We start from the raw sequence: 27223 nt of genomic DNA, 5'->3' as shown, positions 1-27223 counted from the left end.
CTTTAACTACTCTCTCCAGCCACAGGTCCCTAGACCTTAAAGCCCAAGGCATTAGGGACTTAATGGGTGACCAAAAATGGATTCCAGCCCCTTGCTGTCCCTTCATCGTTTCCCTCCCTTCAGGGTGACCTACTGAATGGTTGGATCCAGGTATGCATGGGAGAGGGAGAGGTCATCAGGAACCAGAGCTGCACAGACCCCTGCTCTCCCATGGGAAAGCCCACTGTTGGACATGTGCTCGTTCCCTGAATGCTTTCATCAAGAACCAGGGGTTCGTCGTTCTGCCTGCCACTGTTGAAGACATCACAGGCATCTGCCCCGAAGCCGGTGCGAGAGCTGGACCACGTTGGCATGGAGATGAGTGCCAGGTGTTTGATACATCGCGTGACTTCTTTCGAACAGTAGAGAACCAGCAGCCGCTTGAACCATGCAGTTTGGTCTTATTAATAATAATAATGGTGTTCTAAAGTGATTATAGCAATTTCCATTATTTAAAAAAAAGGCTTTCACCCTGACGCAGTAAATCCAACTGGAGATGCTAAGGGTCTGCAGCTCTGTACCTTGTAATGGCCTCAAAAAGCCCTTAGGGGTTTCTGATGAAAGATTTTCTGTCATCTCCGCTAATATGGATGAAACAGACAGCAACACGATTTTCATATTTAAACATTTGAATGTAAGGAGCTAAGAAATTATTTTGGGGACTCACATTTTAATCATGGCGCATTGGCTTACCACTTCTTAGTACACAATTGTTTGGAAGACTTTGGATTGAAGATATGTGCCAAGTATATGCAATTTAGGAGTTTGTCTTTTTTAGAATAAGCAATCCAGTGTCCCTAAATTACATGAGGCTCACTGCAGGCGAGGCTGGAAAAAGGAAGGCGATGGGCACCGAGAATAAATTTGATGGAACACAGTGAGATGGTAAATATTAAGGACAATGGGAAAGGAAGAGATTTCTGGGGTCTGAAGAACAGGAAAGGCAAAAGCAAGGTTCCTGCCAGCTCCTGTGAGCGGCAGGTAGCAGCTCCTGAGCTTTGGTGGAAGAATTCAAGATCCAGGTCCTCCTTCGGAAGGCAGAAAGGCTGGGCCGAGGCATCTGCTCAAAGCCCCTGAGGGACAGTCTGAGAAGTCGCTAACAACCATTAATATTACTAGCTAACCTTTATTTCAGGCTCACTGGATGGTGGGCACCATGCTAAGCATTTTGCTCAAACCGTCTCATTTACTCCTCCAAACGGCCCTGGGAAGGACGTAGAAGTTACTCGATTTAATTAATCAGATGGCGAGAGCAAGGTGCAGAGAGGCCCAGTAATCGGTCCAAGGTCCCCCTGGTGAGTGGCAGAGCTGGGGTATCTGTCATTGGGGTCTGCCCGGTTCCGTCCCACAGTCTGAGCACTTTACTGCTGCTCCCCTTGTGCACTTGGACTTAAAAAAAAAAAATACCCATTTTCATTCACCTGCGGAGGACTTGGGTGTGGCCGGAAGCATCTGGGATGGTGGTGGCATTACCCCAGTGATGGTGGCGGACAGGTGGTCAGCCACGCTGTGCTGCCCTTCCCTTACGGGTTGCAGATCTTTGAGTTTCTAGGTTCTTGCAGCTGCTGTGACAGATCACCCCAAACCAGGGGACTTAACAGAAATACACTCTCTCGCCGTTCTGGAGGTCGGTCATCCAGAGGAAGGTGTTGCCAGGACCCTGTTCCCTCCCCCGCCTCTCCCAGCTTCTGGTGGCTGCCCGCAGTCCTCCCTGTTCCTTGGTTCTAGGCTGCATCTCTCCAATCTCTGTGTCTGTCTTCAAATGAAATTCTCCTCCCCCTTCTCCTCCCACCTTGTGTGTGTCTCTAGGTCCAAATTTGCTTCTTAGAATGACACCAGTCATTGGATTAAGGTTCACCCTGGTCCGTTCTGACCTCATCTTAGCTTCATTACAACTGTAAAGACAGGGTTTAGGATTTCAACATATCTTTTAAAAAAAAATGTATTTATTTTAGGGGCGCCTGGGTGGCTCAGTTGGTTAAGCATCTGACTCTTGGTTTCTGCTTAGGTCATGATCTCAGGGTCATGAGATCAAGCCCCGTGTGTCGGGCTTCGTGCTCAGCGGGAAGTCTGCTTGAGATTCCCTCTCCTTCTGCCCCATGACTAACAAATGCTCATGCTGGAAACAATAAAGATCTAGAAGGCTTGAAAGCTTGCATTTCATGTTTTAAAGACTCTGTAATGCAGGGCGCCTGGGTGGCTCAGTCCGTTAAGCGTCTGCCTTCTGCTCAGGTCATGATCCCAGGGTCCTGGGATCAAGCCCCGCGTTGGGCTCCCTGCTCAACACAGAGCCTGCTTTTCCCTCTTCTTCTGCCCCTCCTCCCTGCTTGTGCGCTCTCTCTCTCAAATAATTAAATAAAATCTTGAAAAAAAAAAAAAGACTGTAAGGCATCCATCAATCCTCTTTATTGAGTATGTTTGATAGACAATTCACACCTTTCTCCTCCAGTACTTCTTCCTGTCCCATCCAGTGCTTTCTTGACTTCTGATTTCTTCTGTTGAAGACAGGTGGGCATAACCTCCTTTGGGCTGTTTCCTCCTAGAACATTGCTGGCCCCTCCTAACTAAAAACCCAAAGGGGGAGGTTAAGGTTGGCTCTTGTGAGGAGTGATTTCTGCACACGGTAGTACATGCCGTGTTGGACCCGAGGACAGACATTTCAAGGCAGCATTCCCTTCCTGCTGGTGCCTGGCAGCATGCCTTGGGTTTTATTTTATAGCTCAGACCCAGAATGGAGCAGGTCAAGCCTTTGGCCCCTGGATTCAGGGTCCACCTAGGCTGAAGGTCGGGGTTGGTGGCTGCTGACTTTTGCCCCAGGCAGGGTGCAGCAGAAGTAGGTGGTGGGTCCAGGGTGTTGATGGGCACTTCTGTCTCCAACCTCCGGACCTCCCCTACCACCAGCAGTGGGGCTTCTGCTCACGCTTGGCTCCATTGCCCTATGTCCTGGACTCCTCCACTCACTCTGTTCTTTTTGTCCAGCCTGGGCTTGATGTTGACGCTGGGGCTTATTGTACATTAGCGACAACCAATACTATGCAAAACAGAACGCAACTGTGAGGCAGGTGGACGGCCCCGCTCACCTTCTGTGACTTCGTATACATGTATTTATGGGTGAAATGTGAGTAAGGGTGTGTACCCCATATTCTGGGCTAGTTTCCCGAGCCTTGGAGAATGTGTGTGTGATGCACAGTTAGATTGGCTGGCACTTGGCGCCCCTTTGTCCCCTTCTGGTCCAGATGGACTATTTGATTTTTTGCCTGTTGGTACTCAGTTGCTTTTTTTGCTCTTGGAATTCTCAAAGAGGAAACAAAAATACTCTTGGTGTAACCACGTTAAAGAAACAAAACTGGTGTAACCACATTAAGGAAACAACTAGGGGGTTTGTTTATGAGTTAATGCACGCTAGCCAACACAGGTCTCAGGTTGGACGTTTTTGGATTTTTACTATATGGCACGTCATATACCTGTACCTGGAAATACACAATCTCAGCATTGCCATTTTAGGAAGATAAAGAGGACTGTCTGAGGAGTAAGGCGGGTGCTGCCCTGGGCCAGCTTCATCATTCCGGGGAGCCGTAAAGGGTAGTGGGAAACTTCTCTCCTTCCATTTCGCACTAGACCGAGAATGGCCCAGCAGGAGGATTTATACCTGGCCTCACTAAGGCCAGGCTCGTGCTCCTGCCGTGGAGCCCCTCCAAAGCCCGCACTGGATAAATGGCCCTATTTGCGTTAGGCAGGGGGACTACTTCAGCTTGCCAGCCATGCAAACCCCCTGCCTGAAACAAAACAGAAACAAAACAAAGCCCCACAAACCCCCAAAAACCCCGCCCACAAGCCAGCCCCTCAGAAAGTGGTGCCGAGGGGGAAAAAAGGTGGAGAGTATTGAATCAAAAAGTTTTCCAGGTAGCAGAGAGGTTGGGACAATCAGGATGCTTGCGGGAAGGGAAGCTTGCTGCTTGGGGAAAGTGGGTGTGGATTCCAGAAGTCTCAGTGGGCATCCAGAGCCGTTTCCACGACATCAGGCTGCCCCTTGGAAACCATAAGCTTCTTGCAGTCGGACAAGTTGCCGGGAAGCCGGCAGAACTGCAGTCGTTTGGGAATTGGGTGTTGGAGTGCTGATCCCAGAGGCGCTGCTGGCCAAGTGTTTGGTGTGGGAGAACCTCTTGGCTCCTCGGTTCCTCTGCTATAAATGAGGAGATTTGACCAGGTGACCTGAGATCCCTTTGAGGACTCTCTCACCGGTTATAATCTGTTCTAGTTCTGAGTGCTTTCAAAAGCTCTAATTTTCAGCAGCTGTGGGCAGGTAAGACACCTGGGCATCTGTCAGAATCTGGCTCAGGGCCCTGGGGTTGGGGGAGGGGGCAGAGGAGGGTAAGTGCTGCAGGCTCACTGGCGGCAACTGCAGTCCTTGTCCCCAAACCCAGCTGGCCTGGGGGGGGGGGGGGGGGACGACTAAGAGCACCTGGTAGAACTGGTTAAAAATAGTTTCCCGGGATCCAGCCCAGATGTACTGGGTGAGACAGTCTGCACCGGGCCTGAGCATCTGCATTTTACCACGTCCTCCTGGTCCCCCTCAAGCAGTCGCTCGGCCCCAGCCCATGGATGCGGTTTGGGAGCCACGAGAGAGGCCAGATTCTCCTCTGCTTCGTGGTTCCCTGTGTGGAATGGGTAGGTTCTTTTATCTTCCTAAATGTTGCTTGGTTAGTGTTTTCCTCTGTGGGTTTAGCAAATCTCTACCTCAAGCAGATTGTGTTCCAAAAACTTCCTTGTGTTTGGCAGGTTGGAAACGTGGCTTTCGTTTTCTCCAGGGAAAGTGTTCTAAAGGCGTGTGTGCTGACGGTGTCCTTTTTAAACTTCCTTCTGTCACATAGCAATAATTCGTAAATCAATAAAAATGAATCCGTAGGAAAACGAAAATAAATGTATAGATGCAAGTGCTACTTCTTCAGTTCCTGGGTTCCGGGGACATCTGGTTTGGGCGGAGCTGCTGTCAGTTTCAGGGCTGGGTGTGGCATCCGTGGCTACCTTGTTGCCGACTGTAAGACTGCAACGTTCCACTGTGGCTCGGCGCTGCGGGGCAGTGTGCAGACGACTGCTCTAGAAGGTGTACTCGTCCTGTGGGGGGGCGGGACAAATCACAAGTTGTTACGGCTGGTTCCCGTAACAGGTTTGGTTTGCTGCCCCTCCCCTTAGTGGGATAGTGGTTACTTTTGTTTAAGCAAAAAGGAAATGGGATAGTGTTGGTTTCTCTGCTTCCTACTTCTCTCCAGTGGGGGTGGGAAGAGAACTTGTACCCAGGGCAGCAAATAGGTCTAACGCAGAGGTTTTCTGTCCCCAGAAGTTGTGCCCTCTCTAGGGGACATATGGCACTGTCTTGAGATGTTTTTGGTGGTTACAAGTTGGGTGGTGCTGCTGGCTTCCACTGGAAGGTCTCAGGGATGCTGCTCAACATCCTGCAAGGCACAGGACAGCCCCCTCCCCCCCCCCCCGACAGATAATTATCTGGTCTGAAATGTCAGCAGTACCGAGGGCGAGAAATCCTGGAAACAACATGTCGACTCAGCTGGCTTGGGAGCAGTGAGGGGAGGATGTCCAGGAGAAGTATCCGCCGTAGGCACGAGCAAGGAGGGACACCATGACACCTGCGGATCGCCCCTGATCTTCACAGCCCTGTCTCGTTCCAGCATTGCGGTTCTTCTCATTCGGCATCTTTATTGAGCACCTACTGTGTGCCAGGCTCTGTTCTAAGCCCCGGGATGCACCAGTCAACAAGGACTTGTATCTCAAAACTCAACAAAACCAAGCAAACAACCCAATCAACTCAATTTTCCAAAACAAGTAAAAGATCTGGACACTTTGCTAGAACCTGTGTGCTTGTTGGCAAGACCGATTGTAAGACAGTAAACAGAATTTCCGCTGATTGCTGAGACAGTCCAACCTGGTCATGGGCACGGGTCAGGACCGGCTGCTCCAGCCTGGCGGTTGGAGGAAAGCTCTCCGGGAGGTGCAGTTTGGCTGTGACCAGCAGCATGGGAAGACCCAGCCTTGAGAGGTTGGGGAGAACCAGGTTCCAGGGTGAAGCCAGGCAGGTGAAGTCTACACCTGTACCCCTGCGGGGGCGGGGGGGGCACATGCCGTGAGTGCACATGGGCCGTGGGCGCCTCCGATGTGCCGGCTTTGGGAGCATTTGGGAGCAGCTCCTCTTTCCTCTATTTTAAAATTGTGCTTTGGGGTTAGATTTTATTAGAACAAGGTCCTTAGAGAGAGAGAGAGAGAGAGAGAGTGTGTGTGTGTGTGTTTGTGTGTGTGTGTGTGGCGTTAAGAGTTGGGGGAAGGGACCTGAATATGGTTAGCCAGGAGTTTCTGAATTAGAAAGGAAAATTAAGCTCAGCATGCCCAGGGGAGGTGGGGCACCAGGAGACCATTGCCTGTTTTCTTTTTTTTTTTTTAAGATTTTATTTATTTATTTGACATAGAGATAGTACAAGTAGGCAGAGAGGCAGGCAGAGGGAGAGGGAGAAGCAGACTCCCCAATGAGCAGGGAGCCCGACGTGGGGCTCGATCCCAGACCCTGGGATCATGACCGGAGCCGAAGGCAGCCGCTTAACCGACTGAGCCACCCAGGCGCCCCCATTGCCTGTTTTCTAACAGTGTCTTCGGTCAGGTTCCCCAGAAACAGCCTGAGACAAGTGTGAGAGTGGGCAGTTTATTTGGGAGGCGATCTCAGGAATCATGTGTAGGGGGTGGAGAAGTGAGAAGGTGTGGGCAGCGGGGCGCGAGCCCCCTGAGGATCCCCGAGAGAGGATGCCAGACTCAGCGGTCCCAACTGAAGGGCAAGGGCACCGGGCACTCCCCCCTCCCCCCGCCCCGGCTCCTGCCAGGTGTGGGCTGAGGGCTGCTCACGAGTGGGCTAACCTTCAGTGTTTGGGGTCCTCCAGCTGGTTGGAGAAAGCCTCCAGGCACAGTCGCAGGGTCGTGCATTTGGAGGCTCGGGGGTCAGATGCACAGAACTGTTGGCTCAGCACAGCCCTCCTGCTGGACCTTGTGGCTAGCACAGGTTAGGCTAATATTTGAGGAATGAAAGAAGGAGTGCTCTCTGTCACTGACTGTATTTGAGAGCCTCATTTCGGCCTTTCACAAAACAGTTTTAAAGCTCTACTTTATTTATTTATTTTTAAGGCTCTATATACTTTAAAATCCTAACTCCCCAAAGTGATCTAGAATCTAACTCACAAAAGCCTCTGTGAGTCAGTCCAGAGTGTACTTCTCATTGATATATGTACTTTGAACTTTTTTCCAGAAGAGGAGGATGTGGGCACTGAGCAATAGAAAATGATTGGGGGGCAAAGGGAGATGATGTTTGAGGTTAAAAACAACCACAAAACCTCCTTTTAAGATCGAGTGCTCTGAACCTAAGACTTTGAACATCTCTTGCGTGCCTGGCACCTTGGGATGCCTGAGAGCCGTGCAGCAAGGGGTGACAAGGGGTACAGGATGGGGCCAGGTCCCTGCCCCACCGACACTCACATGTAATCCACAAGCTTCCTGATGCCTAAGAATTTATCAGCGTAAGTGGTGTGCTTATTCCTAAGTATACACTCATTTCAGGAATAGGTAAGATACTTTTTATCGCCCTTTGGTCAGTACAAGTATGGGCATTTTGCCCTTTTTTTTTAAGATTTTATTTATTTATTTGACAGAGAGAGAGGGAACGCAAGGAGAGGGAGTGGGACAGGGAGAAGCAGGCTTCCTGCTGAGCTGGGAGACTAATGCAGGGCTCGATCCTGGGACCCTGGGATCATGACCTGAGCCGAAGGCAGATGCTTAAGGACTGAGCCACCAAGGTGCCCCTGCATTTTGGCTTCTTTGGTTTTTTTTTTTTTTTTTTTTGGTTCCCAAGTTTTATTTAAGAACTCCTACAAAATATTCCAGATAAATGAGTTTTAATCCTCATCTTCCTCATCTTCGTTAATCTGGAAGTAACGTAACTCGTAACTCCCTTTGCTGTTAGCCACTTCGCACAACCAGTCACGGAGGTTAGTCTTCTTCAAATACTCTTCGGTGAGCTATTTCAAATACCTTTTGGAAAAAGGCACCTCAGAATTTGCAGTAATCCTGATTTTGCTTCTTTTCAATTGTTACAACCCCTCCACCGAGATTCCCAGCTTTTCCCTTCACTTTGATCCTTTCTTGAAGAAACTGCTCAAAATTGGCAGCATCCGTGATTCCGTCTTCTACAGGGTGGGTGCATTCCAGGGTAAACTTCAGAACTTGCTTCCCTTTTTTGCCCCCCTTCGCCACAAGCTTTTTCACGGGCACCATGGCAGCTGCGGAGGCAGAAAGGGCTGCACTTTGGCTTCTTAACCCTGTGGGACATGGTACTCTGTGGCAGCCCACCGCCTTGTTCGTTTCACCCAAATGGGAGAGACTGTGGGCTGGTCGGGTTGCAGGCCTTGTGCTGGGCTCTTGATGGAGGGTCGACCCCTGTGTGCCTGAGGACCATCCTCACCTGCCCCTCCACACCTGAGCTGGTGCCTCGCTTGGGGCTGCTCATCCCAGTGGCTGTGAACACACACCTCGCTGTCCTGGGTTTATGAGCCATGAAACATCTAGTGTTTGTGTTCAGGCCTCAGGAGAGAGGCAGGGGCCTGCCCAGCCTCAAAATCTTGGCCTCAGCTTCAGCAGAGCTGTGGGTGGGGCTCCTGGCCATGGCCAGTGAGTGGTAACATTTCCTGTGGCTCCTTGGGTCCGCATGACCTCCGATCCCCACCCCAGGGGTGCGTGAGGACCCCAGGGCCCAGCAGTCCTGGCTCCTCTGGCCAAACAGCATCCCCCTGCATCCTGGGGAGTTTAGCATTCTTTGACGCTCTTGATAAGCCCCATGCACTTGTGGTTTCCGATTCTTTGTATATGAACCATATATAAGATAATGAGCTACAGGGGACACCGGATATGCCGTATTCTTAGAGCTGGTGTTCTGAAGTTTCATGACAATGTGACTTAATATGGCTTTTTTTGTTTTGTTTGTTTTAATGTTCAGCACTTGGCCTTTTCAGTCTGGCTCAGGATGTTGAATTCTGAGAAACTTTCTAGTAAAATGTTTGGTTTTTTTGGACCTCCTGTTATCCAGATGTTGGCTTCCTAGTTCGAGCTCCTGCTATTTCCCATCGCTTGGTCTCTGGGTTCTACTCTGTATTCATATCTGCCACTTTCTCTTTAATTTTCAAGAGCGCTTTCTTTTTCCCTCTGAATGTTCATTTTTATGGTTGTACTTTACTCCTGTTTCCGAATTGCATATCTGCTATTTCTCTGAGGAAATAACTTACAGGTTTTTTTTGAAGTTTTTCTTTTCGGCTTCCTGCCTTCTCTCTTTTGGCCCCGAGTCCTTCTCTTGGGGTCGTTGTCTGGAGTCTGTGTCTCGTGCCAGAGGCTTTCCACAAATGTCTGGTGATTATTAGCTGACTTCACATTTAAAAATGAAGTGTTAAGGGCGCCTGGCTGGCTGAAGCGGCAGAGCATGTGACTCTTGATCTCCGAGTCATGAGTTCAAGCCCCACATTGGCTGTGGAGTCTACTAAAAAAAATAAATAAAAAGGAAGCATTAGAAGGCCAAGTGGAGGGCTGTGCCTAGGCTGAGTATAGAGAGTATTTTTTAAGAAGATGTATTTGTTAGAGAGTGGGGGGGGCAGAGGGAAAGAATCTGCAGCAGACTCCCCACTTAGCGCAGAGCCCGATGGGGGGGCTCAGTCTCGCGACTCTGAGATGGGGCCCTGAGCTGCCAGGAGTGGAACGCTAACCCAGTGAGCCACCCGGAGGCCCCTAGCGTACTTTTGTTATTTACGTGCATGCTTAGGTTTTGAAACATGGCCGTCTTGGTGACTGTCATCTGCCCCGTGGCAGATGCCTTCAGTTGGGTGGTTGAACCGAAACATCATCTCAGCCCTCTCCTCTCTGGCCTGGAGCTTGTCCCTGCAGCTGCCGGCGTAACTAAGCCCTCGGCTGTGGACGGGGGACCTAAGTTGGGGTCTCCTGGAGGATTTCAGGGAAGCTTGTATCTCTGGATAAAAGTGGCGGGTGTGGCTGGGGTGGTATTTCTGCTCTTCCTGCCTTTGATGCAGGTGAAGGTCGGCAACGGAGCCAGCTTCTGACCTTGAGAGTCAGGTGGGGGGAGCAGTGGTGATTTGACGCTGATTTTCTTTGAGGGGCCGATCTGATACCAGCTGTCCCTAGACCCTTCTCGGTGTGGAGAAGAATCCCCGCTTGTTTGAGCCACTCGAAACCTAGCTTTTACTCGTAGCTGAAAACATTCCAAATGATGTGGCATCATAACTTTTGGGGAAAAAAATAGCTTGATAATTTAAAAAAAAGTAAGGTAGTTTGTCATTCTTTTCTTCTCCTTGAAATCTCCCAGGAGGAGGAGAAGAAGTTGAGAAGTCTTTTCATTAGTGTCTTTGTTGCTGTTCTCGGCAAGACGCAAGCACTGTGTGGGACCCTGTTACAGGGATGTAGGCTTTGGTCATCACAGAGGGGGACCCCTCAGGAGACGACCACTGGGAGGAGTTCGCATGGGGTAGATCGGGGCCAGCAAACTAAGGCCCATGAGCCGATCTGCCTGTTTCCATGAGGTTTTGTTGGGAATGCAGCCATCCGGGTTGGTGGTTTACCTGTTGTCTGTGCGTGCTTTCACACAGCAGTGGCAGAGTCGAGATAGATACCATATTGCCAGAGTCTAGGCTATTCACTGCCCGGCTCTGTAGAGAAAAAGTTGGCTGACCTCCGGGCTAGACTGTCAGGTTCTAGAGACCAAGGCGGGAGCATCCATGGGCAGCAGGCGGGCCGTGGTTTTGTCCACACCGGGAAGTGCAGGTGGGGGCTCTGTTTGGTGGGAAGGGGGGAGAGAGAGACCAGGGCTCTGAGGAACGTACTAAATACCCCCCAGGAGGGTGAGTGTGTAGGCATCAGCCACTCCCAGAACGTACCGGTCATGACGTCAGATGAGCACATTCTTCCCCAAACCTTCCTTCCCTCCTGTTCCAGGCATTGCTGTGAGCCAGGTGGGGAAAGAGACATGAATCCCACCATGCTTCCTCTTCCCCACTGCAGATTTCTGAGCCTAAGGTGGGCCCATGGTGTTGGATGCCAGATAGGAGCTTTGACCTTAAGCTTTGTCTTTAGATTGGACTGGACTTCTAATGCCTAGAAATAAATCAATTACCACAAAGCTTTTGGGAAAAAAACAGTCTTTGCCCAAGGTTCCATTCAGGGATGGGGAAGAACAATTCAGTGTGTTTGAAGGCAGTTGTAGAACAAGGGAAAGTTCTACTAAAATGTTCTCCCGTCATACAAAGGCTACGGAGGGGAGTTTGGAAATGTCTAGTAAAATCATATGTGCATGTATCCTTTGACCCACAAACCCACTTCTGGGCGTTTACACAAAGTTACATTGGGGAAAACTGTAAAAATTTGCATCCCCACAGCTATTTGTGATGTGACCTGCACCAGCAAATGGCTGGAGACAACCTGGATGTTCATGGGGAGGGGGCCAGGGGAGGGAAATGCTGCACACCGACACGTGGGGCACGATGCGTCCTTGAGCGAGCAAGGACCCTCTTTAAAGACTTCAAGTGAGGAAGGCCAGGTGGAGAAGAGAGGAGAGCATGCATCTGACAAAGCGGGTAGGCACATGTAAGCGCCCCTCTCTCTCTCCTCTCTCGAGATCGTCTGGGACAGGGATCCCCAGAGCCAGGTGATGGTTAAGCTCAGTGAGCACCACCCCTGCTCCCGCACCCGTTCCTCTGCTGTGACAGCCCGCCGAGCACTTTGCAGGCTCCAGCACATTATGGGTCTGCTCTGTCGAAAGTTCAAGACCTCTATAGATGAGTTACATGCTTTCACGTCCCAAAAAGCCACCGGCTCAGATTTGCTGGCTTTTACTGTGATTACAAGTGCTGGCAGGGGTATGCTGCTTAGTAGATACTGAAAAAAATAATAAACCGTTCAAGCAGGTCCCTTTCAGGTGATACTTTAACACGGACTTAGAAACTGCCTTTTCTTAAGAAACTCCTGCTACGGAGAGAGGTCTTTTCAGGGAGATGTCTTTACATGTTTCCATCCTTCCTTGATTTCTGCCACCAGAAATGGTATGTTTGCTACATACATAAATACTTTTGAATTCTAAAGTTAGAAACAGAATTTACTGCCTGTGTAAAAATCTTCCAAAGAATTTTAGTTCTTTTTGTTTTGGTTTTTTTTTTTTAAGATTTATTGTTTATTTGAGAGGGAGAGAGGGAGGAGCAGAGGGAGAGAATCTCCAAACAGACTCCCCACTGGGAGCAGAGCCTGACGTGGGCTCGATCTCACGACCCTGAGATCATGACCTGAGCCGAAACCAAGAGTTGGATGCCCAGCCGACTGAGCCACCCAGGCGCCCCAAGGAATTTTAGTTCTTTTTTTAAATTTATTTATTTGACAGAGACGCAGTGAGAGAGGGAACACAAGCAGGGGGAGTGGGAGAGGGAGAAGCAGGTTTCCCCGTGGAGCAGGGAGCCCGACGTGGGGCTCGATCCCAGGACCCCGGGATCATGACCTGAGCCGAAGGCAGACGCTTAACTGACTGAGCCAGCCAGGTGCCCCCAAAATATTCTTCTTGTTACAGTAGTTTATCCAAAAAAATTTCAGTCACTAGTCCATGAGAATTCGGGAGCCCTGTATGGAGTCGGGGGCTGGTTTGATTTAAGAGAAACTGCCTGTCAGTGAGCTGAGTTTGTGTGTGTCTTGGAATAGCACAGATGCCCAGTAAACAGTCATCCACTGGTTTATTCGCTGGACTGTTCCGGGCACTCGGCCTTCTGGAGGATGTACCGGCTGCCTTCAATAAGCTTCTCTCCCAGAGCAGCCCCAGAATGGCACTGGACAATCGAAAGCTTGATCTAAACCGTAAATATCAACTCTTAGCAGTGATCTGCCATGCAGAGCCTGTGTGTGGCGCGTCTCTCCCCTCTGTCCAGCCAGAGGACGGGAGTGACCCCCGCTTTGTTTCTGTGCTGCCCACTTGTTTATAGGCAATCTCAGAAGGCAGGGTCCAGCTTGGCTGCACTCTCCTCTTTTCCCAGCTGTGCATGTGGGGTGGCGGGTTGGCCGCCCCCACCTTCTAACTCCTGTCCATCCTCCGTCGATTCCCATTCCTGCCCTTCTCCCCACCTTCTTCTGGGTGATGCTGCTGGAAGGGAGAGGAAGAGGAGGCCAGCCAGGAGCAAGGTGCTCGGGATGCCTCTGTGGGTGGCATCTGATTGGGGTGCCCACGTGCAAATGGCACCACACAGGGGTCCCACGGAGGAGGGAGTTTTCCTGGGACAGGCCCTTCTGTCCTGTCTGGGTGGCCAGCTTCTGGGAACTGCACTGCTCAGACTCCCTTTTCCCTTGACTTGGGATTGGGCTTGGTAGGATGAGAGAAGCTGGTGTATAAATCCCACTCCCGAGGTGCCTGGGTGGCTCAGTCGGTTAAGCATCTACCTTTGGCTCAGGTCACGATCCCAGGGTCCTGGGATTGAGCCCCCCATCGGCCTCCCTGCTCGGCGGGAAGCCTGCTTCTCCCTCTCCCACTCCCCCTGCTTGTGTTCCCTCTCTCGCTGTGTCTCTCTGTCAAATAAATAAATAAAATCTTAAAAAAAAAAGACGCCAGGCTGAGCCAAGTGATACGTGCTGTCTCCCTCCCGGTTTGTGATGGAGTCCTAGAGCCTGTGGCCCCCCCGGAGGTCCTCCCCACTTTTCCCGTGTGGTCGTTGTTCACCAGGCCGGTTTATGTTGGCAGGAAGGAGGACGGAGTGGGCCTTCCGTGATAGAATGGACCCCTTGCTATAAGATGCCACCTGGCTTTATTTTCTGGACCATAACACACTCGTCCTGTTAAGTGTTGGTTCTTGAGTAAATGAATGCTAAGGTATTCCACGGTGCACCCACAGCCACTCCTCTCAGCACACGCTAGATGGAAGGGAAGCACGTTTAACGGAGTTAAGCTTATTTATTTTTCTCAAATCAAGACCCATCCACCTGGGGCAAAATTGTGACGTTCAGGCCCATCCGAAGATTACATCTTTTATAGCCAGCTACCCAAAGGCCAGGGCCAGCTCGCCGCCTGCCCTTCTGTGCACTTGAGTCCAAAAGGACGGGACTGTTTTGTCCAAGACCTGGCACTTGGGCACAGGAGGCTTTCAGCTTGGACTCTTACGGTCTCGCCTCCGTCTCAGCAGTGATTGATCAGTGTGCATTGATCTCAGACCTGGCAGCCTCCTCCTGGGAGACTGAAGACGCAGCAGCCGGCTTCGACGTCTGTTGTGTCTAGGAGCCCCGAGGGGTGCGGCTGGGCCACGTGGGGGTGCACGGCCACTCCTGGCCACAGCTGCGGGCCCTCGTGGAAACCAGCACGGGAGATCAGGAGGTGGGACGCTTTTCTGGAGTCCACGCTCACAGTCCTTTCTGAGGGAAATCTATTCTGATGGTGGAGGAGGTCAAGATGGAGTCCGTTTTGGCAATTTCCACCAGCAACTTTCCAGGCTGGTGAGCCCAGCGTTCTTTAGGATCATTGTCAGTAATTAAAACTCAAAGGTGATTGTTTTGGGGCGCCTAGGTGGCTCAGTCCCTGAAGCGTCTGCCTTCGGCTCAGATCATGATCTCAGGTCCTGGGATCGAGTCCCGCATTGGGCTTCCTGCTCAGCGGGGAGTCTGCTTCTTCCTCTCCCTCTGCCGCTCCCCCTGCTTATGCTCTCTCACTCTCTCAAATAAATAAATAAATGAAATCTAAAAAAAAAAAAAGTCGATTTTTTAAAAGTTCAGGTGGATGCTGATAGCCATGGGCCCTGATGCGATGGGGCAGTGTGTACTGGAGGGTTAAAAGTCTTCATGAAGTACAAATCCTAACTTTGTCTGATGTTGGCTTTTATATAGTTCTTAATGTCTTAAGGAATGGTGAAATCACACAAGACAGTATTTACTACGAATTGATTTCACAGGTGTTTGTGATCAGTGGGCAGAGGTGATCGTCGCCCAGTGTCGTGTGTGTATCATGGCATGGAAGGTTAGTTGATATGTATGGAAATAGAGAATCAGATTTTTTTTTATTAGTTAAATTAGTTATACTCATTTCAGGTGTACAATATAGTAATTCAACAGTTCTCTACATTACTCAGTGCTCATTGTGATAAATGTACTCTTAATCCCCTCTTTTGAAAATATGGGACACTTCATGAATTTGCCTGTCATCCTTGCTTAGGGGCTATGCTAATAAGCAAGCACGATAATTAGATGTTTGATCAGCGGATGGTTGGAAGGTGATAAATGAAGGCTGGATATTGACTTTCAGTGGGGCCCTGGGAAGGTACCTCGATGAGGAAGGGGTAGGAAGTCACATCACATGACCAACACTTGGAGGCCTCCAGGGAGATGTGCATCCCACCTGGCCCCAGAGGAGGGGTACCGTGGGCTCTAGGGAGGACACTCAACTTCCGATAATCGATAGAGTGCAGACGTGGGTCTGCTGGGAAGCGGTGGGGGCTGTCAGCTCTTCAGCCCCGTGGAAGCTCCATGAGGACAGGCACCGAATCCATCCTCAATAAATATTTGTGAGGGGTGCCTGGGTGGCTCAGTCGTTAAGCGTCTGCCTTCGGCTCAGGTCATGATCCCAGGGTCCTGGGATCGAGCCCCGCGTCAGGCTCCCTGCTCAGCGGGAAGCCTGCTTCTCCCTCTCCCACTCCTCCTGCTTGTGTTGCCTGCTCTCGCTCTCTCTCTGTTAAATAAATAAATAAAATCTTTAAAAATAAATAAGTAAATAAATATTTGTTGAATTAAACTGAGAGAAGAAGAACGTGCCCAAACAGATGCTCTAGACTTAGAACAAGTTGGGACAGCAGGTAGTGAGCTTCCCCTGGCTGAGGAGTTTGGCAGAAATGTCAGCTTTCTGGGGGGCTCCGGGGTGGTGGTGCCGTGTTAACAGGGGGGTTGGACTGTGTCCGTGGTCCCCGTTCCTGGCTGGCTGTCAGGTCCCCTGGGACCTTGTTAAAAGTGTGGATTCCAGGTTCTGTTCTGTGGGTTGGAGATGGCCTATGGTAGCTCCTGGAGTGATTCCGGTGGATAGAGCAGTGACCCCTCAGATTCATTTCAGTTCTTCTGTTTTTACGTTTCCTAATAAAATCCAGCCCAGTGTCGGAGTTTGGGTATTGTTTTGTAAGGCAGTTACTGTAAGTCCCAGGTGACTGACTGCATCCAGCAGATACGTGACGTGTTATTTCTACTTGCCTGGCCCTGTTCTGGGCACAGAGGGTGCGGCAGTGAGCCAGAGACGACAAATCTGGCCTTCTCGGATCTACGTTTAGTGGGAAGGGACGGACAAATCCAGGTGGATCACAGCGCAGACAGAGGCGTGCGGGGAGTAGGGAGGTGTGACTGCATTCTGTAGGCTGGCCCGGGGAAGGGTTCTTCATGAGGTAGCGCTCGAGCAGAGGCCCGGAGAGAGAGGGAGTGAGGTCCGTGGGGAAGGGTGTTCGGGCCGAGGGAACAGCCAGGCCCAGGCCCTGAGAAGGATGTGTGCTTCCATGTTGGAGGAGCCCCAGGCAGGCTCCAGTTGGAGCATGGTGGGCGTGCTGTGGGAGCAGAGGCAGGAGACGAGCAGGAAGGGGGGCATTGCTCTTGCTGAGAGCTACGTGGTCAAGAAGGTAAAATGAGATTGGTTTTGGAAATGCCAAATTGAGACACCTTTTATAACATGCAAGGTGAGTGGTCCCAGAGCAGCTGGATATGCATGTGGGGTTTAGACAAGGGGTCCCAGACAGAGATGTAAGTCTGAGTGTTGACTGCAGAGCAGCTGGGTGAAGCCGTGGCTTGAGATGCAGTCTCCTGTGAGCAGAGACAGATCAGAGAGGCCCTAAGACACCCCAAAACTTGGAGGCTGGGGAGGTGAGGGAGGAATCAGCCGAGGGTCCCTGAGAAGGAGCAGCAGGGACGTGGGAGGGGAGCCCAGGGAAGCAGAGAGTTAGGAACAGGCCCAAATCCCACAGTGGCCAAGGGACAGAAGGTCTTTCGGCTGGCCTTGGCACATGATGCGGAGAAGAGCTGTCCCCTGGGTTCAGGTGGAGGGGACGGGGGATTTGGCAGCCGGGAGTGCAGTCTCCTCTTGCAAGGGGCTTCACTGCTGGAGCGCCGAGGCACGGGGCCGTGGTTGGAGGGAGGCTCTGGGGTTAAGACGGTTGTGTGCTGTTTTCTTCCCTAGGATGGAAAATGGAACAGCCTGTTTGTAAGCAGGTGGGAGTGATCCTGGTGGGGACAAGGGGATGATATGGAGGAGAGTTGGGGGCATTGGTGGTGTGCTGTCTTGCGTGGGTGGCGGGGGGCTTCCAATGCCCGTGGTGGGCGGCGGGAGTTAGGAGGAGGTGGATGATGGTGTCTGTCTACGTTTGCTGCGCCAGGGGCTTTTAGTGATGGTACAGAAAAGCTCTCACGTGCGTTGGAGATCTTGCCAAGGTTAATTATGTCGCAATCTTTCTAGCCAAGTCTTAGTTCCTCCCATTTCTAGAAGTTCTGGAAGGTTTCTGTGTGGCTGTTCTACACCGTAATTAGGAAACTGTCCATGCTTCGCTGGCGTGGAAACAAAAGAGGGATGCATCCGTCATTTCTCCTGTGGGTTAAGCGTTCTTTCAAAATACCTAGACACCATAAAAGTGTGGAGATCAATGGAGATTTAGATTTAATGTCTTTCCTGAGAGGAATTTACTTGGAAGGGCTTTAAAAAATCTTTTTAGCAGAGAATGATCTCTTTGATCGCCATATGCCTATTAAAACATTCTTCCCCCTCATGGGTTTAACGAGAAAAAACCATCAAAGCCTTTTACAAACCACGTAGAAGTAGCTGGTTTCTTAAATGGCTGGCCTGAAATTAGCAAGGCTGGCAAGCCCCAAAACAGTGGCCTTTCTGTGTTACTCCTAGGTTTGGGCTGATCAGACAGCATGCAAAGAGGTGAGGCAAGATGGAGGTAACGCTTTAGATTTTAAGAAGAGATGGTCATTGCAAAGGCTGCATCCCATCCCACAGTGAGCCAGATGTGAGGATTCATGGGTTAGCGCTCACTGTGTGTAATTGTCAGTGTTGCTAGAAGGTGTTCGTACCTTTGTGACTCTTAGGACTTAAGTCACGCTTTCTGCTTTCGAAGCCCATCATGGTAGTACTGTATGTGTATTTTCATAAAATAAACCGTGAGAGGCTAACCTGGCAGGCCCATTTGGCTGATCAGTTTTAGATCTAGTACAATGTATGGACAGTTTTGGGTTGTGATCGGCAGTCCGTGTCTCTGTGCTCCTTCTTTTGTGTTTCACACAATATTAAAACTGATTACTAGGCAGATAGCATCCTAAAATAGAGGGAGTTATTTTTTTCTGAAGTGTGTTGATTGGCAGGGGGAAAGGCTTAGAAATTAAACTTTAAATTCAGTGGATAAGCCTCAAATAATTAATCTCTCGTTACTAGCGTTTCGTTCCTCACTGGTCCCATAGTCACCTCAACAGAGACCGAAGACCATCATAAAAGAGAAGGCTGGTCTTTCTTGTCTCAATCTTATTAGGTGGTAAAATCCGGAAGGGGCACCCGATCTTCTTTGTCTCTGTGGCCCCGGGCACGTGGTAGCTGCTCATGAAATATTTGCTGAAAAAAATAATCTTCCCAAAAGACTTGAAACACTTTCAAAGAGATATTTGTACACCTGTATTCTTAGCAGGCATTATTCAGCCAAAAGGTGGAAACAACCCAAGTGTCTGTTGATGGATGAATGGACAGACGCAGCGTGATGGTGATGAATCCGTACGGCGGATTATTACTCAGCCCTAAAAAGGAAGGACTTCTGACACCTGCTACAATGTGGGTGAACCGTGAGGACATTGTGCTCAGTGAAATATGCCAGATGCAGAAAGAGAAATACTGGGTTGATTGCACTAGGGTAGTCAGATTCATGGAGTCCGAAAGTAGGACGTGGGTGCCGGTGGGGGGGCTGCTGGAGGAGGGAAGGAGGAGTTACTGTCTCATGGGGGACAGAGTTTCAGTTTGGGGAAGACGGACGTGTTCTGGGGGTAGACGGTGGAGATGGCTGTACAGCGCTGACCTGTGTACTTAAAAATGGTTAAGAGGGCAAATTTTTTGTGTGTTTCACCACGATTAAAAAAATGAATCTCGGGCGCCTGGGTGGCTCAGTTAATTAAGCGACTGCCTTCGGCTCAGGTCATGATCCTGGAGTCCCGGAATCGAGTCCCGCATCGGGCTCCCTGCTCGGCAGGGAGTCTGCTTCTCCCTCTGACCCTCCCCCCTCTCATGTGCTCTCTCTCATTCTCTCTGTCCCAAATAAATAAATAAAAAAATAATCTTAAAAAAAAATGAATCTTAATGCTGAGAGTAATAGTGAAAAACAACCACTTGATCATAACGGTAAGTTGACAGTCTTGGCTGTTGTTGCAGCCAAGTGTATGTACGCCTTGTCTTTCCTTTTTCTTTTTAAATATTGACTAAAAACTGACGATATTTGAATGTGGGACCTGGGTGAAGTTTATCTCCTGTCTCTTTTCTGAAAGATTAGATGTGAAATAGCTTTTCAGTTGCGGTTACCAACTCTTGAGCAAAAGGGAGCATTTAGCGAATCTCCGGAAATATCGTGAGAGTTAAGATATTGCACCTTTGATGAGAATCTGTTTAAACTCCTTTGGAAAATGTGCAGAAAGAGCTGATTTTTAGCTAAAACAATGTCTCCTAAGATCCCTGGAAACCTATAATGGGTTTTGGGGAGTGGTTGGTTGTCTTTTTGGGAAGGAAGAGGCTACCTTGCTCTCTGGAAATAGAAATTTCCTTCCCTCCACAGTCACCCAAATACAGGGACAAACCTGCTTTTGTACTTTCTTTAAAAAGCACCATTTGGGGCGCCTGGGTGGCTCAGTTGGTTAAGCTTAAGCATCTGACTCTTGGTTTCGGCTCAGGTCATGATCTCGGAGTCGTGGGATGGAGCCCCGGGTCGGGCTCCGCGCTCAGTGTGGAGTCCGCTTGAGATTCTCTCTCTCCCTCTCCCTGTCTCAAATAAATAAATCTTTAAACAAAAATAAAAAAGCACCGTTCAGCGTGAATTTTCTTTTCCATGGTAAAGAGGATCATTATTTTCACTGGCCGTCAGTGAATGAGGTCTAGCCTTGTGACTTTTACATAAGGAGTCCTAACCATCCACCGCCATTCCTCCATCAGTGGGATTGTCTCCTGCTAGCAGGTGGATTACGTAAGCCCAGAGGCCCAGGGAAACTCCAGCCGGGGAGGTCCCCCTGGGCTGGGACACCTCCATAGGGAAGGGGCCCTTTGTGCTCTTTTCTCCACTTCCCTAGCCCCCTCCGAGTTCACCTACACAGAGGGAGGGGCTGGGCAAGCAGATGGAAGCATCCAGGCCACCTGTCGCTGAATATCCCTTTGCAAACAAGCAGTGAGGCTTCCAATTCTTCTAGAAGCTTGGTGGATATGAGGCTGCTTACAGCAGCTCCCCGATCAATGCATGCTTGGCTCCGCTGTCCAAGGGGCAGGACTCCTGGACTGTCTGGATCCCTGAAGATAGGCCACCATGTGCAACCTCTTGGCCAACAGCCCGCACCTTCTTCAGGTGTGGCATCAGGGGCTGTGAGCCCAGTGGGGACCGGGCTCCTGTTCCTGGCCCTCGCTCTGCCAGTCTGCAGTCAGGGCCAGCCCTGGATGCGTGACCACCCGCAGGATGTGCGTGCTGGTGTTGTCTCGAGTCTCTGCGGCTGAAAGCACAGGTGGAGTCTTAGAATGCCAACTGAGGCAAGCTAGCAGCCCACGTTCCCGCATAAGGACGAGCACAAGAGCTGGAAAGCCACAGACACAGCTTCATGTGGGCGGTGACGCTCTTGCTGCCCACAACAAAAACTGTCCTTGCACCTGGGAGGCTGCCGGGGGCTGACCCTCCGTCTGCCTGGCCCCGTCGGGCGTCCCTGCACGGGGGGAGACCCACACTCCAAATGGCTTTCCTTGTCTGAATTCTTTTTATTTTAAAGATTTATTTTGTTTTTATTTTTTATTTATTTTTTTTAAAGATTTTTTATTTATTTATTTGACAGAGACACAGCGAGAGAGGGAACACAAGCAGGGGGAGTGGGAGAGGGAGAAGCAGGCTCCCGGCTGAGCAGGGAGCCTGATGTGGGGCTCGATCCCAGGACCCCGGGATCATGACCTGAGCCGAAGGCAGTCGCTTAACCGACTGAGCCACCCAGGCGCCCTATTTTGTTTTTAAAGATTTTATTTATTTGCACAGAGAGAGAGCACGCGTGCACCAGACGGGGAGCGGCGGGCAGAGGGAGAAGCAGGCTCACAGCTGAGCAGGGAGCCCGACGGGGGACTCAGTCCCAGGACCCCGAGATCATGACTTGAGCCGAAGGCAGACACTTAACCGACTGAGCCACCCAGGCACCCCAAGATTGATTGATTTTAGAGAGCGAGAACCTGCCAGCAGGGATGGGGGAGGGGCAGAGGGGGAAAGGAAGAATCTCAAGCAGACTCCATGCTGAGCGCAGAGCCTGAGGCAGGGCTCGATCCCACAACCCCGAGATCATGACCTGAGCCGAAGCCAAGAGTCGGGACGCTGAACCAACTGAGCCACCCAGGTGCCCCTTCCTTGTCTGAACTCTTTTTTTTTTTTTTTTTAAGATTTTATTTATTTATTCATGAGAGACAGAGAGAGAGAGAGAGAGAAGCAGGCTCCCAAGGAGCAGGGAGCCCGATGCGGGACTCGATCCCAGGACTCTGGGATCATGACCTGAGCCGAAGGCAGACGCTTAACCATCTGAGCCACCCAGGCGCCCCCTTGTCTGAACTCTTAAGAGCAAAGCTAAACTTAGACACAGTGATTTTGAAGGCCGAAATTATTCTCTCCATTTTATAGATGACCAAACTGAGGCACGGAATGACTGTTCAGCCAGCTTGTGGCAAAGTGGAGACCAGCTCTGACTGCTTCACTGTGAGGCCTCCGGCCCTGGCCTTTGACGGGTCGGGGGGACATCCGTTCAGTCTGCTTTGGGAGACAGGCTCGGACGTCTTCTTTGGAGACCAGGCCTAGGCATCTGCTGAGGTTGTCTTCGGAGGGAAGCACTTGGAGAAGTAGTCACGGAGCATTTGTTCAGCTAAGAGCAGTGTTGTGGGCTGGGCTCCAGGGAGCAGCTCTGAGCAGAGTGTGGCCGCGGGTGCTCGTGGCGTGCTCTTAGGGTCCACACCCGTGAACGGGGAGGAGGAAGCACGAGTGGGCGGTGGGGGTCACGCAGTGATGATGCCCAGGGACAGTCTCTGCTGCCCTGCAGGGCACGCGGGAGCTAGAAGGACCCTGCAGAGTCGGCCCAACTTGGGCAGAAATGGCCAGGCTTTATTATCCAGTATCACTTAGTCTTTACCTGTGGCTGTCCCCAGGAAGGGCATGACCTGGGGGGGGGGGGGCAGGTGACCTCTCTCACAGCAGGGCGCCCACACAGGTTTACCCCCACGGCGTCTTCCATGGGGCAAAAAGGGTATTTAAAATCCCAGGTGCTTAGAGGATTCTTTTGCCTTCTGGACATAGGGGCGGGGCTCATGGACTTCCGATCTGTGGGAACTGGTCTGTCTTCGGCTTTCCTGCGCTCCCAGGGGCTGGCCTGGAGAAGTATGAAAGAAAAAGCTTCAGTGGTGTGCAGGCCGCTCGCAGGGAGAGGTCCTGAATAGTGTCACCTTTGCTCAGCATTGACAGCGGGAGGATAGGGCTGCTGAGGACGGAGTGCTGGCACCGAGGGTCCTGCCCCCCCGCCCCGTGCCCAGTCTATGTGCACACCGTGGTGGCCCCAGGGGATAAGGCACAGCCAGCAGAGGTGCCGTGGGGGAGAAGCCAGGAGAGTCACTGCGGCCCGAGACCCTGGGCAGGGCATCAGACCCTGGGAAAACCCACCCAGAGAGCTGGAGCTAACTGGCTCCCGTCTCTGGGGACCAGAGGGCCCCACTCACTCCTTTAGCAAACCTTTACTGAGCACCGTGCTCAGCCCTGCGCTCAGAGCTGCTGACCTGAAGCCGCCGGGGTGCTCCAGGAGGCGGAAGGGGGGAGGAAGAGGAACACGGACGGCTTGAGGAGAGATTCGGGGAGAGCCACAGACAAGACACCTGGACTCGTGGAAGGGGAGGGCAGAGGAAAGGAGGTGGGTGGGGGATCTCAGGCACCCAGGGGACAGAGTGGGGAAGAAAGGCCTGGGGAGTGCAAACAGCCTTGGTGGCCCTGGGACTCGAGTCTGAGCCGTGTTGTGGGTGCTCCTGACACATGGGTCAACCCCCCCCCCCGTGTTTCAGCACGTGGTCACGTCCCTGTGGGCATCGCCTGCTGCAGGGACCAGCCACAGTGCCCCTCGGGGGGCCTGCTGAGGACGCTGTGCCCGTTCTGGAGCTCAGGCATGCCACCTCTGATCTGTGTCCTGACCAGCGGCAAAGCAAGGATTGAATGAAAGTCTGGGGGGTAATTTGATGCGAGTCCTGTGCTGAAAGTCGGCCCTGAAACAAGAGGAAAAACGGAGTCATGCCACCCTGTTTGAGCAATGAAAGCATCCCGGGGTACCAGGCACTCTTCTGGCTGCACCACCCGTAAATTCTCCCCTGCGCCCCTCAGAACAGCACTCTCCATCATCCCACTTGGCGGGTGGACGGTGATCACACCAGCGCCCAGAGACCACGTGTGAGGTTCCACGGCCAGCCGAGAGGAGGCCGAGCCAGTGCTCAGACCCGGGTCTAACAGACCGTGAACCCCTGCGCGTCACGCGGCCCTGCTTTAGAGGAGGCACAGAGTGTATCGTGGGACCACAGCTAGACCGTGAGCTTGAAGCCAGAGTCCTGTGAATGGACGTAGTTACTACCAGCACGTTTTAGGGACCTGGGCTGTGGGTGTGTGATAGAGTCTCCCCCACTCTTCACCTTTCCAGTCTTCCTGACAGGGATGATGGGTTGTCTGGAAGGTTTCAAAACTCAGGGACCACCCCCTCCCGGCAGTGACCACCCCACCACCCCACCACCGCACCACCGCAGGGATGGGTGGTCACTGCAGAGGGAATGGTACCTCCTGTGTCCAGGAGGATTCTGACTGGGGGATGCATGACTCTTAGGTTCTTAAAACCGGGACCCCCTCACATCAACCCTCGTGCACCCCAGATTCTGCTCACTCCCCCTCCACCGCCAGAATTAACCTGCCAAGCCCGGAGTGTCCCGTGGACCCCTTTCACTGCTTGTGGCAGTGCTGGTTTTCCCAGAAGCAGCCGGGGAATCCGTGTGGCTCTTGATGTGTGTTTTTCTAGTAGGAGCCCCATCAGAATAGTAAAGCGCTAGTGTGCGTGCACACGAGGCCCGAATAAATTGCATAATCAAGCCCCTCTTAGCTAAGTTCTGTAACATCTGTTTGTGTTAAGTGGGGCCCTTTGAAAATGATTTTTTTCCTCCCTTCTTTAGAAAACACCCTTAATTTTAGATTGTGGAGAAATGGCGTGTGGCAGTTACTCTTACTTTCTTCGACAAGACGTGTTTAAGTAAATGAGATCCATCTCCAGAACTGAAGCGTTGAAAGAACCTGATTAACAAGATCAGCGCCTATAATCACGTGTAATAGCTGTGGGCAAACAGCCCCGCGTAGCTGGGCCGGAACCGCCGCTGCTGTGGGTTCTGGGTGCCAGGAGCCTTCAGCAGATGGGCTGCTAATGTAATTAGGAATCGCTGTGTTAAATGAGCCATTATTTAAATTATCTGCTAATTTTCCTATCTATTAACCTGCTGAACAAGAGACAGTGATGGCTGAGAAATCTCTGGCTGCTAATTGCTTAACTAGGTGCCTAACTCATTTCTTCTCTTCAGTGCAACATTTCACCTTATTGTGGCGACAAGCAAATGGCTTTCTGTGAGGTTACTGCCCCGTGCATCCTCGGAAGATGGAGGAGGGACACATAGTGGGAGACAGACACGCACAGTCCGCTGGTTGGTTTCAGCTGGTGGTAGGACGGTCAGATGATTCGGAGCCCCACGAGGCTCTTCGCGTTCTTGGCCACGCTGTTTTTGTTTTTGATCAGGCTCTCTGAGTTTGAGGATATTTGGTCTTTGGGGCGCCTGAGGCAAGGTTTGCATGAGTCCACCTTCCCTTGGTTCTCCCTGGCCTGAGACACTGGTGGGAGCAAGGCAGTGGGGCAGGAAGGAGCCCGTCCCTGCCGGGACTTCTGGGAGGTGGCAGAGCGCAGCTCCGGCTGTCTGTGTGAGGAGCCAGCAGGTGGAGGACTCCATCCATCCATCAGCGGCTGTGTATTTGGGGTTGAGGGCGCTCCCAGGAGCATTCACTCCCTGGCACTGCAGGCCTGCCCTGGATGCTGAAGCCTCTTGCTCTTTCGGCTACAGAGAGTAACCGGAAGCTGGACTAAGTACCAGGGCACGTGGGTGGGCACCAGAACCTCGTCTTGGATTCCAACTTTGGTTATCCTTGGATATTTAAGAGGTACGTGTGTGGTTATTTGGTAGAGCAGCTGGGACATGAAGTTAGCCCACCTTTGCCATCTCCAGAAAACTTAAGTACTTTGCACACGTGTATCAGGAGTTTGGCCTCTTGTACGGCCTCCTGCGTCTTCCAGCTTCTCGGCAGGTGTGCCTTTGTCTCTCCTCCCAGGTATCAGCTCACGTGTGTTCTTCCCCCCACAGGTCAGGTGATGAGCAAATTCCTGTTAGTTGTAGTCATTAATGGGGACCGTGGAAAAGAGACCAGAAAATGTGTTTGGCCCTCTGGCAGCTTACAAGCTCATTGAAAGAAAAGGTATGCAATTTGGAGAAATGGGAGGCCAGTAAAGACCCAGACCTCCAGGAGTGCCTGTCAGAATCATGCCAGCGCAAAATGAGGAAAATCAAACCCCACAAAATATGCCATTTTAAACATGAGTGAGCTTTGTCTAGGCAGGGCATGAGGATATGGCTGTCCCCAAGAACAAGCCCAAAGAGAACGTCCTGAAGAAACTGTCAGAGTCAAGGAACCAACCCTTGGGCAGAGGTCCTTCAGGTGTCATGGAGTTCGTGTTGGTGGCCACCGAGGACTGACCTCGGTGTCCCGTCTCCTGCCGAGAAGTGCACGTGGATTCAGCACCAGGAGATATTGCTCGCTCCCCGAGAGCCTGCATTGGGGGAGCGGGTAACTCACCTGACTGCGTTTACCCCTCACAAGCACCCCCTGGGAGCACTCGTCACTGGCCTCCTAGGTCATGGAGCAGCTAGACAGAAGCAGAAGGAGCCTGCCCAGACGCAGGTCTGTGACCAGTGGGGTGTCCTTTGATCCTGCGCCCTGCTCAGCGAAGTGCAGAAGCATCTCTCTGACATGTAGACGGACTGCTCATTCACATTCCAAACCTATCCAGTTCCCACCCACCGGTGACTGGTGCAGAGTAGTTGTCCTTGTTTCAGGATTATTTTGTAGAATGGCATTGTGCAGGTCCAGGCGGGAGTGGGGGGCCCGGAGGGTACTGTTGAAGAAGCACACGTCTAAGAGGGGAGTGTTTGCTTTGGGGGTATTAGGATTCTCACACATCTTCTTTCTTCATCTCTCATCTTCTAGAATAGATGGTCTAAGATCTTTTTGCCTTCTTGATCTTTTGTGTATAATTCACAGGTATGCAGTACAGACTTGTCTTATAGATGAATAAACACATTTCTTTGGCCCAGAATATGCACATCTGCCACTTAGTGTCCACCCAGTAAAAGTTTGTCCCCCACTTGTATATTCCACAACTGTTGGTTTATTGAGCACCTACTATGTCCTGGGCGCTGTCCTAGGTGCTGGCGACGAAGAGCAGAACCACACCAGGGCCCACCCTCCTGCAGGGGTCATCTGGAGAAGACCGTTGGACTCCATCCAGCATGGAAATGGTGCACTAGGGGCTGGGGACACAATTCCTAGGAATGATTTGTAAGGTATTTCCAAGAGCACAGAGGAGGGAGATACCTGCAGGGGAGATGAGAAGGGGGACCGTGGCAGGAAAAGCAGGAAGGTGGTGTTTCTGAAGCTTCCAGGGGGACTGGTCAGTAGTGGCCAGTTCTGCTTACAGGCTTCTGAGCAGGCAGAGACCTGGGAGGTCCCCGGGGAGCCTGGCA

General features: G+C 51.4%; 1 protein-coding gene and 1 pseudogene across 7 annotated transcripts in view; one reads left to right on the top strand and one right to left on the bottom strand.

Moving 5' to 3' along the window:
• BACE2 (beta-secretase 2) overlaps positions 1-27223 on the top strand; it is a 98766-nt gene that overhangs the window by 3760 nt on the left and 67783 nt on the right. The window lies entirely within an intron of this gene.
• Positions 7902-8364, bottom strand: LOC123863172 (large ribosomal subunit protein eL22-like; annotated as a pseudogene).

This window comes from Mirounga angustirostris, unplaced genomic scaffold (genome assembly GCF_029215605.1).
Source record: "Mirounga angustirostris isolate CCGP_5_RB_7025 unplaced genomic scaffold, mMirAng1.0.hap1 SCAF_1, whole genome shotgun sequence".
NCBI lineage: Eukaryota > Metazoa > Chordata > Mammalia > Carnivora > Phocidae > Mirounga > Mirounga angustirostris.
Note: the sequence above shows the minus strand (reverse complement) of the source record. Positions and strands in the feature narration are given on the sequence as shown.